Source organism: Ischnura elegans, chromosome 12, assembly GCF_921293095.1.
Source record: "Ischnura elegans chromosome 12, ioIscEleg1.1, whole genome shotgun sequence".
Taxonomy (NCBI): Eukaryota; Metazoa; Arthropoda; class Insecta; order Odonata; family Coenagrionidae; genus Ischnura; species Ischnura elegans.
Genome location: NC_060257.1, coordinates 49,844,606 through 49,856,787, shown reverse-complemented (window position 1 = coordinate 49,856,787; position 12,182 = coordinate 49,844,606).

Below are 12,182 nucleotides of genomic sequence, written 5' to 3'. Positions count from 1 at the left end.
GCTACCAACAGTAAAATAACGACGTCTTATTCATATTTAATGATAAATAAGACATTCTGTGCGAAATATACAGCTGAAGCTTTGAATTATGATGGTTTGATTATAAATACGTACAAAAAATGATTGCCCCTTATCAATTCTTCTACCACATCAAATTTACTTTATTGTTGTAATATAAACTCGGAATCAGAACTATTCCCTCAAAAAAATATTTTGTCTAATTTTACAACTTTCTATAAGTTTATTTGTTCCTATTGAGAAGAGCTCATTCCTTGGAATTGGACAAAGTAGCAGGAATAGCAGCGCCACAAATCACCGATGACTTTAAAGAGTGATTCACCTCGGTGATCGCAATCACAGTTAAGAATCACCGTTACTGATGAGTAGCAGTCACAGGTAACGAAGTGATCCGAAAATCACAGTTCCGCTCATCACTACCTGCAATGCAAGACTTATATAGGACTACTGCGGAGGAATACTTACTCCTTGGCAAGCAAGGGGAAATCGGTGCTAAGGCCTTAGTATTGCACTTTGGAGTGAGAAGTTTTACCATTGTCCTATCACAACTCTCTCTCCCTCCAACACCTCACCCCAGTATCTCCTTCCCCTCCATGTGTTCCAATGAATATCCCTCTGATTCGACTGATGTCTCCAACCCAGAAGTTGAGGGGAAAATTCTGGCTGGTATGCTGTTGTCTCAAAACCAGGGAATGATGTTTTGCGGAGCGGCCGTTCTTCAGGGGCAGTGGCGCAGCAGTTGAATTTGCCTGGAGTAAGAATTGGTTTGATTTCATGTTAAAAGTTAATGAAATCGTTTCTTTGTCTTTGGTTCCTCTGTCAACGTTATTGTACCTCGTAGTATCTAAACTTCCTGCCAGCTCTCGTCATTTTTGGTTGTCTATGTTAAACTTGAATCTCGCATGGCCTCAAATCACAGAAAAAGTTTGGGCTAGAATTGTTAGTGACAGAGAGTTTGATCGCTTGATCACTACGAAAGTTAAGAGATTTCAATTTCCACGCGAAACGCCGCACGATTTCGTGTGTTCTGTGCGTAATGCCACTCAGGTGTTGGGTTTGCGGCATTCCGAGTCTTCTATTGTGCGACTCATTATTCAAGGGTTAAATCCTTTATCAAAATCTGCAATTATGTTCTCAAATCAGCCCTACAATTTTGAAGAATTGGACTCGGTTATCACGCAGGCTTCTAAACATTTAATGGACTGTGCTGAATATTCCAACACTTTCCATCGTATCTCTAGGAACACGTCTTCTGTTGCCTCTTCCAGTGCGTCTAGGGAAGTTTCTTTTCCTATAAATTGTTCTTACTGTCATAAACCTGGCCACAAAGTGAACGAGTGTCGCAAAAGACGACGATTTTCTCAGCCTGCCGTGAGTTTGATGAGTGTCCGTGACAAGTGTTCGACTCGATTGCCAATATTATCTATTAATCTTCATTCTATGCCATGCCAGGCTTTAATTGACACTGGCTGTTCAGTTTCACTGTGTGATGAAGATTTCTTTGCTTCTCTGAAATGTTGCCGGAGAAAATTTTTCGTAAAAATGTTGACGTCGATTTAATCACGGTGTCGGGGCAGCCTTTTCATATTAATTCCTCTGTCTCACTCAAGGTTCAAATAGGCAAGTTTTCTTGGAACCACGTGTTTTATCTGGCTAAAATCCCGTTTCCCGTGTTACTGGGTGTGGATTTCATTTGTAATTCAAAGATGATCATTCGTGCGACGAATGTCAGTTTTGAAAATGCCCCGAATTTGTTTTTTTCTTTTACGGACAATTGCGAAGCGTTTAAATCGGCGCCAGTTAGTAACTCGTCCGAATCACATGTGCTATTGTCCACTGAAAATACGTTGTGTGATAAGTTGAAGGGTTTATTGTCAAAGTTTCCTGCTGTGATTTCTCAAGAATTGGGGGTCACATCTGTTATGACGTACGAAATGGAACTGCTAGATTCAACTCCGATTCGATCCCATCGTTATTCGTTGTCACCTCCAAAGGCAAATTTAATGAAGAAACACATCTAATCTCTACTTGATAAGAAAGTGATTGAGGTTTCCAATTCAAACTGGTGTTCGCCAGCTTTTCTAGTGCCTAAAAGGGATGGATCTGAAAGACTAGTGGTTGATTACCGTAAGTTAAACAAAGTTGTTAAATCAGACTGTTATCGTACACCTTCTGTTGAACATGCATTCCAATATCTTGCTGGTGCAAAATATTTCACTGTTATTTATCTCAATTCTGCCTTTCATCAAATACCATTATCTGAGAATTCTAAGAAATTAACTGCTTTTGTGACGCCGTTCGGAGTGTGTCAGTATAATAGATTGCCATTTGGTTTTGTAAATTATCCTCAAATATTCACTCGTCTCATTAATGAAGTATTGGGCGATTTGAAATATTCCTGTGTCTATCCATATATTGATGACTTGTGCATCTATTCCAAGTCTGCTGAAGACCATGTATCTCATGTTAATGCTGTCCTCAACAAACTACGCAGTGCCGGTTTGACGGTGTGCGACGACAAGGTTAAGCTTGGTGTGGAATCACTCACTTTTCTGGGCCATCTCATCACAAATGGAACGTTGCAAGTTGATCCTGAAAGAGTGAGACCAATTGAACAATTCCCAGTTCCCAGAAATGTGAAGGAAGTGGCCAGATTCATTGGACTTTGTGGGTTTTACTGCAAGTTTATTCCAAGGTATTCTGAAATTTCTATGCCACTGAATCGCTTGAAACGTAAAAATGTTCCTTTTCAATGGACAGCTGTTGAAAATGAGGCTTTCTGTCAATTGAAGAAAGCTCTCACCAATCCATCAGTATTATCTTTCCCTCGATTTGACGAGTAATTTCATTTATTTGTCGATGCCAGTAATCTGGCTGTTGGTGCTGTCCTGAATCTCAAAGTAAATGGTGATTTTGTCCCTGTGGCTTTTGCTAGTATGGCACTCTTGGAACATGAACGTAAATTTTCTTCTTATGAATTGGAGTTTCTCATTCAATTCATTTTGGAATTCAAAAATTCAGTGTTTACTTACAAATAAAACCATTTCACTTGTACTCTGGTAATGGTGCCTTGACTTGGCTTTTCTCTCATCCTAAGCAGTTGGGCAAATTAGGCAGGATGGTGCTTAAATTATCCTCTTATAAATTCACTGTGCATCATGTTCGAGGATCATCTAATTCTGTGGCTGATTGTCTTTCTGGCATTGAGCCATCCTCATCTACAAATAGTCAATCAGATGTGGAATCAAACACTCATAAGGAATCAGCTGTCCCTTATTCTTGTGTGTTACATAAATTGCCTTTGTCATTTGTCAACATTAGAAAACACCAACAAACTGATCTCGTTCTAAAGGATATTTTCAATCAGATGAATAATAATTCCTTGAACGACAAAAATTATTTTCTGAAAGGACAGCTATTATGGTATGGGAATTGTAAAACTAAGCGAGGAAGAGCTGTTTTGCCTACTGTCTTGAGGCCTATAATTTTTCAATATTTTCACTGCTCCAGTCTATCTGCTCGCTTGGGCATGGCTAAAACTTATGATAAGATTAGCAGACATTTTTGGTGGAAGGACATGAAAAGAGAGGTTTATGACATGGTCAGAAAATGCCATCTGTATCAAACTTGTAAACCCAGAAATGCTTCACCTCCTGGCATGCTATCCTAGCACAATCCTTCTGAAGTTTGGGAAAGACTTTATATTGACTTTGTGGGACCTTTACCTTTGACTAAAGGTGGACACCAATATGTACTTTCTCTTACTGATGGTTTTTCTAAATACTGTTTTCTTGAGCCAGTTCGTAAGGCTACTGCTGGTTCGGTTGTTTCAATACTCACTCAAAGAGTGTTCAGCAAATTCGGTTTTCCAAAATATTTGGTTTCTGATAATGCACAAGTTTTTAAATCTCATGCCGTAAAGGAGATGTGTTTGCAACTGGGGTTCAAGCTAATTTTTGTTTCTCCATACTATCCCTGTTCTAATTAGGTGGAGAGATTGCATAGAAATCTAAAATCTGCACTTGCTATTTTATGCAATAATGCTCACCATACTTGGGACACTATGTTGGCTGACTTAAATTTCACCCTGAACACTGCATCTCAAGAGAGCAGTGGTTATTCTCCTGCCAAAATAATTTTCGGCAGAGAACTTAAGCATCCGTTTATTAATCAGTCGGACATTCCAAAATCTTTATTCGAGAATGATCTCAACGATAATGACAGACAAGCCTGCCTGAATCATGTTATTGCTAATTTAAAAAAGTCTAGAAACAGGCAAAAAGAAACCTATGATAAATCTCACTCCTAAATCACTTTCTGTGTGGGAGTTCTTGTTCTCTGCAAAAACCATCCTGTCAGTTCTAAAGGTGAACAGAAAATGGCGAAACTGGAACCTCTTTGGCAAGGACCTTTTTTCCTTAAAAAGTATGTCTCTCCTGTAACTGTTATTCTGGTATTGTCTCCTGGGAAAGAGAAAATCTGCCATGTTTCTCATTTAAAGGCATATCATAGTGACATTCCTAATTCCAGTAATTAAAAGGAGAGAAATATCATTGGTTTTTTTTTTAATTTTTTTATTCTCAATGAATGTTAATGTTTGCTTTCTCAAAAACTATTTGATGCTTGATTCGGTGTTGTATTTCTATTTGATTCCTAATAATATTGTTATGAATAATGAATAATAACTATTTCTATGCTTGTAATCTGAAACTTATTCTGAAATATTGTATTGTACATGCTTTTTCTTACTGCTTTGATCACTCACGTTATTTTGTGTTGGTGTGCTGTGTTGTTGTGAGATGGGATAAGGTGGAGGATTTATGGGTGTTTGGAGGGAGAGGACGGGAGGATAACTGGGGATTAATCCCCGAGATGGCTCGTTTCCAGATAAGCTGTGGAGGTGGCCCCAGTTATTAAGATTCAATTGTGTTCTGTGTCACCTTTCCTCCACCAAGACTTTTGGACATTCTCACAGTTAGTGATTCTTGACAGTGTTAGTGTCGTGATTTTGCAGTGAGTTCAATATTCTATCGAGGGCTGAGAGATTGAATTGATGAGCTGATCTTAAGACTGCCTACTGTGTTTAGTGTGGCTTTTTGTTTTGAGTTGCGACCTTCATCGCCCGACAAATATGAACTTTCATATTGTCGCAATCAGCATGTAGCTCTTCAAGCTGGAAGAACTTACTATATTACTTTGCATTTGAGGAAAAATTTTATGCTTGTAATACACCATGTTATGGTTAAGTTCGCAATAATTATCAAGCATTGGGGTGAGATTGTTGAATAACACGCATCATTTTATTATATTAGAAAAAATGTATGTCGATACTAGTTTAAAATAACTACCCAATTTATTTTATTTGAAACAATTAACCATTTACCCAAAATCTATGAAAATGTGTTTCAATTGGTTTCCCTAATCATTGAATCACAGCGAAAAAAACATTCAAACTTACTTCTCTTTTAAGAATCTAATTGACGTTCGAGCGAGAAGTCTTGGGAAAAAGAAGAGCATCGAATATCAATCCCTCGATTATCCATGATGTCACAAGCGTGAATTTCGCCCACCTTCTGAATTCATCGAGTCCTCAATTTTCGCTTCGTGAATAGCACAGAACACGATTTCCTGATCCTCGACATTGTCGCCTCGACGGCTTATCATTGTCAAGGCAACATATCCGATTTGTTCCTGAATAAGGCCCCAGGTGGCTGTGTATGACTAGGTATTTTCTAGACTTGTTTTCCTGCGCCTGTCCCTCCCAAGACATAAGACCTATCGGCCATGTATCTCGGGAGAGAGCTTAGTTCTTTCCTGCTTTCCTCAGATTTAATATCCCTGCCATTTCGCGACAAGAATTTTCTATATTCATCCTAAAAGTAAAAACACCAGTGAGAACTAAGCATGACATGTTTACACAGGTCAGCTTTTCTTCCTCTGCAGCAGCTACCTTTGGCAAATGCGATGAACGTCTTTGACATTTTCTTTTTACCTACACTGCGTGGGTACAATGACAAATTCTTGGCCTTTTCTTCCCCATGCGTCCCAATTAGAAGGGCATTTGCCCATTTGGCCTTTTTACTTGTTTCATTCATGGCAGCAATGCTGCCCTCTTCAATGTTATATCTGGTGCCCTTCGACAAGTAAATAAAAGATTAAATGTGAACAGATATATTAATAGATGCCCTGATGTCAATCCTTACAATATAAACCTTGCCAGTACTTACGCAATGGAAGTTATTTCATTTCGTGCAACATAAATTTGTACCAATTCATACAAATGCTTATAAAGTATTTTGAAGCAGTTAAAGTTATGTTTATAGGCAAAATTCAAAACTCTATCATTTATGTTGGAAAATATGTAGTAATGCCATAGTGCATTGTTTTTATTCAATAATATTCTGAGAGTACAATAAACCTTATTGCGATATCCCTAGCTGTAGGATTAAAATAATCTCTTATCGTTGATACACTAGGTCTGAGGCATGGGATTAGCCAATCCATTTCTAAAGATTGACAAAGGCAGTAGGTTTTTCATTTCGTGCAACATTATTGTGCACCAATTCATACAAATGCTCTAAGGATGTGGCCAATGGTGGACCTACAATGATAGATTTCTTACCTTGGACCTCTTCTTCCCCGGTGTGTGCTCAGATGTGCCTGCTGTTACACCTCCACTCGTGGTGGCAGGCTCCTTTGATGTTTCTGCAAAAATTGACATTCAAAAATGAAAGGTTAGGTAAAGATCAGATGTTTTATACTATTGTAACATGAAAGATATATTTTAGTGCAAAATGTAAAACTCGACCCATCAGTTCCACCGATCACCTAAGAACATACAAAGAATTAGAGCTATGATGATTTGTAAATGGTTTTTAGGAGGAAAAATCTGAGAATAAAAAAATACTTCCATGTAGCAATGAGAGGCAAACTAACTAATAACATCAACGTGGGCAAAATGTCTTCTATATATCTCATTGATTGTTTTCAAATGCTTCAATCCCTAGCACAATTATGTAGGTACTCATTTACCACCCTGCTTAAAACTTTACCCCATATGTATCTCACTCAGTAATCATAGAATATATGTTATCGCAACGTCAGAAATAATTTTATGAAACACTTCCACTTCCCTTTTGATTCTTCAATCGCTGACATCACCCGAGCAACAATCCTCTCCTCCATATCATTGAGAAAGGCCTTAAGTTCATCAGACAGTGGTGTAGCTTGGAGCTTTGCCTCCAATTCCTCAATCCGCCCTTCGTAAAGGGCCTTCGTCTCTTCCAGCATCGACCTCGGAATGGTAGTTGAGGGTGACTGAGGTAGGGGGAGGGAGGCATTTTATATGGTAGTCTTTCTCTTGTTCTTATGTAGCTGTAAAAGGCAAATGAAGAAACTTCATATTTGATTAGAGAAGTGCTTATAATGATCATAAAAAATACATTCTGTTGACAGCATCACGGCGATGGAGTCAAGGACTGAGTCTCAAGTTCCACAGGGTACCATTCTCACTGTGCTGGAGAACATTAATATCATATTACAGTTATGGTCATGTTTTGGTATGCAATATCGGAAAGGTATGACGATAATCTTCAGCTTCATGACCAAGCTTAGTGCACTTTACTAAAGTTACCATACACACTTCAACTTCAAATTTTACTCACGGCCCATGTGATCATAGCTATGACTCATGATGATTGCTTTGCAAGGTGAAAAATGTAGGAAATCATCAGTAATCATGGGAAAGGAAATAATGAGGATTTTTCCATTAAAATTTCAGTAAACATGAAAAACAATGACAAGGTTAAATCATAATACTAATAATTTAAATAAAATATAAAAACACCAACTGTGAATTAAGTTAATGTCCCCGAAAAACATGAATACATATGAGAAAATATAGTAATGATTAATGAAAGCTTTTTGGTTGTGAATTTCCCAGAAAAAGTCGAGCACCCGGCCGATTATGATATGCAACGAATATTTTGGAGATTTAGTCCCGAGGAAGAGCTCCAAGAATATTGCTTGACCACTGTGAATTATGGAATGAAATCAGCTCCATTTTTGGCAATTCGGACACTTCATCAGTTGGTATGCGATGAAGGCGCAGAATTTCTGCTTGCATCTCGAATAATTCGAGAAAATACTTACATGGACGACATAGTTTCTTCAGTTCGAACCATTGACGAAGCATTAGTATTGCAGAGCCAATTAAAGAAGCTTTTAGATCGTGGAGGATTTGAGTTGCGCAAATGGTTGAGTAACCAGTTGGAACTGCTAGAGAATGTACCCTCAGAATTTTGCATTCTGAAGCCAGAGTGTTTTACTTTTCAGCATGAAAACCAACCTGCCGCTGAAATTTTGGGTTTGGCATGGAATCCTAGGAAGGATAAATTTTCGTATAAGTTTGAGGCTGGATTTGGTGTCATCACGAAAAGAACCATATTGTCGAAGGTGGCTCGCTTATTTGATCCACATGGATTTATTAGCCCTGTCACATTTTATGGAAAATGGCTCATCCAGCACCTTTGGCATTGCGGACTTGAGTGGGATGACACTCCTCCCGAAGAAGTGGTTGTCAAATGGAAACAATTCCGACTTGAGTTACCACTCATTTCGAAATTTGAATTATGTCGTTGCTTGAAAGTAGACTCGGCAATCGACCTTCAGTTGCACGCCTTTGCGGATAGTTCGGAGAGGGGATATGCGGCGGTGGTTTATTTACGAATTGTGAATTCCGACCAGACGGTTGCCACGTCATTACTGATAGCTAAGTCTAAGGTGGCACCGATCAAGCGGATATCATTACCTCGATTAGAATTATTAGGTGTGGTTTTGGCTACTAACCTTATTGATTACGCAAGAGATATATTGCTCCCTCACTGCGTAATTTCTGATGTTGTCGTATGGAGTGATTCAATGGTTGCTCTTCAGTGGATCAAGTCATCTCCTCACCGCTGGAAATCATTCATCGCAAACAGAGTCACTATGGTGCAAGAGAAATTATCTCCGAACAAATTTCGGTATGTTCCATCAGACTCTAACCCTAGTGACATAGCATCGAGAGGAGCCCTTCCTCATCAATTGATCGAGGACGCAGGTTGGGTGACGGGCCCGTTATGGCTAAGTGAACAATCGGAGGCATGGCCGAGGGCTCCCAGCCTATCTCGCCAAACGGATCGTGATGCCCTTGAAGTGGAAGCTCGAACAATTAATCTCCATACGGCACTAGAGGAAAACACGCTGACTTGGTTGTTGATGTTTTCCTCATTTTCACGACTGAAGAGGATAGCAGCATATTTGCTGCGATTCATTCATAATTGTAAGCACCCTAACGAGAAACATATTGGTTATCTCACTACTGGAGAGTTGGACCAGGCTGAGGTGCGGTTGGTAATCTTAGTGCAGCGAATTGAGTTTCAAAAGGAATTAGATTTATTACGGAAAGAAGTGCCAAGTCGCTTAAGAAAATTGAACCCATTCATCGATGAGGAAGGTGTCTTAAGGGTTGGAGGCAGATTGAAGCATGCCAAAATTGCATTCAGCCAGAAGCATCCAATGTTGCTTCCAAGTTCTCATCATTTAACGGCTTTGATTATCGATTATTATCATGAGACCTACCTACACCCTGGGTCACTTCATTTGCACTGCCTTATCCAGTCGAAATTTTGGATCATTAATGCTAGAGACGTTGTTCGTCGAAGAATTTTGCACTGCATTAAATGTTTTCGTGCAAACCCCAAACCGAAAGAGCAGTTTATGGGCAATCTACCGCCCTCTAGATTGAAAAAAATGAATGCTTTCAGCATATCGGGTGTTGACTATGGCGGGCCATTTGCTCTAAAAATGGCTAAAATCCGAAATTCTAAGATATTAAATGGATATATTTGCTTGTTCGTTTGCTTTGCAACAAAGGCAATACATTTAGAGCTTGTTTCGGATTTAAGCACAGACTGCTTCTTAGCCGCGCTAAAGCGGTTTATCGCTCGTAGAGGCGCTGTGACAGAAATCCATAGTGATAATGGTACTAATTTTGTAGGGGCTCAGAGAAGGATGGCGAATTGGAGGAAAGTAACGTCATCAACTGACTTCAATGACAGAGCCGAACGATATCTGGGTGGAAGAGGAATCACATGGAAATTCATACCACCGGGCAGTCCTCATATGGGAGGACTATGGGAAGCCGGGGTAAAATCGGTGAAAAGGCATTTGGGAGCATCACTCGGCGGTCAAGTGCTGACGTACGAAGAATTTTACACGGTGTTAGTACAGGTAGAAGCTGTATTAAACTCAAGGCCTATTACTCCAGTTAGTTCGGATCCTAACGATTTTGAGGCTTTAACTCCTGGCCACTTTCTCCTACAAGAACCAATTTACGCACTTCCTGAAGAACTGGAGCATAGTAATAGTGGATTGGGGAGACGATGGAGTTTGCTGCAACAAGTAGTAGGGACATTCTGGAAGCGATGGCAAAATGAGTACTTAATGACTCTGTAGAGGAGAGGAAAATGGACCTCAAAAAGTGGTAATATCAAGGAGGGTGACTTAGTTATATTGAAGGAACCGAATCGTAGCCCATGTAGGTGGAGACTTGGCCGAATAAACCGTTGCTTCTTGGGGACAGATGGCTTGGTTAGGGTTGCTGAGGTTAAAACCGAGCAGGGAGTGTTTAGATGGTCAGTAAAAGATTTGTGTCCATTACCTCTATCGGGTAATTAACGTTTGAGGTCAGGATTTCGTTTTGTTTTTTTTTGTAATGTTAGGTTTAGTTCTGTAGTAGATAATTTAGTGTTTCGTATTTGTGAACCTTTCCGAGGGCTACCCATTCCTATTAAGTCTCCTTGATGGCCCCCTTGGAGTGAAGAATAAGCAATCCTTTCCTTTTTGTTTTGTCTTTCCCTCTCCTTACCCAAAGTTGAGGTTAGTTTAGTTAAAGTTGGACTATATGATCACATTCGAAAGGTGAAGTAATATATGATTGTTTATCTATTCGATATTAATCTAATTGATAATTACTTTTGGTTTTTTTTTTTGCTTTGGAACGTTGTTCCAAGGGCGGGGGAATGTTTGGTTGTGAATTTCCCAGAAAAAGTCGAGCCTCGCCACCTGTTGGCGATACCACGAATTGTCGGGTTTTCGTTTTGGTTTTGTTTTTGGTTTGTCACTCCGAGAATAGGAGTGAATAGGCAGTCGTCCAGTGAACTTCGCAAGCGTATGAGCAACCCCAGGAGAAGGAGCCATGTCGCACCCCTGACGGGAACAACAGCAGTGGTGAGTGGTATGCCACAGGCCCGGCTCGACATTGATTTAAACAATATACAGTCCACATTTATTATCACGTTCGGAAGTGATCATATTTCAAACAGAAGATTTTCAATTTCCTCTTCATGCTTTCTAATAAGTATCTGCATCTGTTCCAAATGGTTAACACAAATTTTGTTGCCTTTTGGACAATGAGGTATTCATTAGAATTATCTGTGGGAGTAGGTTTATGATATTTAACATTAATATTAAATGATTGAGCAATAGCCTCTTCACGCCATGAATATTTGCCCTGGATGATGTTAACTTGCGTGGCCTGGGTGGATCCATTTTTAAATCTCATGCAGTTAAGATGTGTTTGCAACTGGGGCTTAAGCAAATTTTTGTTTCTCCATACTATCCCTGTTCTAATCAGGTAGAGAGATTGCATAGAAATCTAAAATCTGCACTTGCCATTTTCTGCAATAATGCTCACCATACTTGGGACACTATGTTGGCTGGCTTAAATTTTGCCCTGAATACTGCATCTCGTGAGAGCAGTGGTTATTCTCTTGCAAAAATAATTTTAGGCAGAGAACTTAAGCATCCGTTTATTAATCAGTGGGACATTCCAAAATCTTTATTCGAGAATGATCTCAACCATAATGACAGACAAGCCTGCCTGAATCATGTTATTGCTAATTTAAAAAAGGCTAGAAACAGGCAAAAAGAAACCTATGATAAATCTCACTCCCAAATCACTTTCTGTGTGGGAGATCTTGTTCTCTGCAAAAACCATCCTGTCAGTTCTAAAGGTGAAAAGAAAATGGCGAAACTGGAACCTCTTTGGCAAGGACCTTTTTTCCTTAAAAAGTATGTCTCTCCTGTAACTGTTATTCTGGTATTTTCTCCTGGGAAAGAGA